The sequence below is a fragment of the Poromitra crassiceps genome, assembly GCF_964638095.1.
Source record: "Poromitra crassiceps genome assembly, chromosome: 2".
NCBI lineage: Eukaryota > Metazoa > Chordata > Actinopteri > Beryciformes > Melamphaidae > Poromitra > Poromitra crassiceps.
The window spans coordinates 64176652-64177672 of NC_139624.1; positions in this window are offsets into that span (position 1 = coordinate 64176652).

Here is a 1021-nt window from a genome sequence, read left to right on the forward strand (position 1 = left end):
TATATGGTGCTATGGACTAGTATGGAGCATTCAACTGACACTGACGCTCACTGAATGAGTAGAACAGAGCAGGACAGCTTGGTGGATTGTATGTCGTATGCCAAATTCAAAAGTGGACCCTGATGATTCATGTAGGTTAACAGTCAGAATAATGATAAGCTAATAATGGTTCATGATATGTAGCCTAAAGAAGCGTAAATAAGTAAATGCACAGTACAAACAAATTCCACACACAGTAAAGCTATTTCCCATTAGCTTTGAATACTATCTGACTATAGGGTCACCATAAATGCACAGTGTGCCCATATAGAGATATTATAGTCATATTACTACTATGTAATTATTGCATCATTGACTCTTGGTCAGGGTTATCATCACAACCTGTTTACCTTGGATTTTTAGTAATTAATCATTAGCACATGATGACATATTTTTATTACTTACTCCGTCACCTTCCCTTAGTTTGCCAGGCTGCCTCATTCTGTCCATTAGCTGAAGGGTTAAACTGGAGATTGGGAGGCTGAGAGCTGCATCAAGTTACCTAGTGATACACAGAAAAATACCGGAAATTGCCCGATTTTATCATCAAAATAAAAGTATAAAATTTGTTGGGCTTTTGATCAATACTGGAAATATCGCTCTAGGTACCACTGAGCAGCTGTGCGCCCCCCCGTCCCCCGCCTTATTATAGTGAGAAGATAACCTACTGGAGAGCAAAAATAGGTTAGGCCCTAGCCTATCTTTGCTAGGGCAAAAATTACCACAAAGCTTAAAATGATGTCTTCATCATGTCTACTATTCTAAAAAGGCCTATCATCATGATACATATTGTGACACTATTATTTGGAAGACTAACGTTTATTTGTGTGCTTTCATTGGCGTTCGTCAACAAAGCTTTTATTTTGAAAATACAGACAGGAAGTTGTATTTATTACTCTGTCTGGCTTGACACTATTCCCCGGTGCAGATTAACTGGGCTGCAACATCAATAACAGCCGACACCGTCCATAGCGCTGCTGCT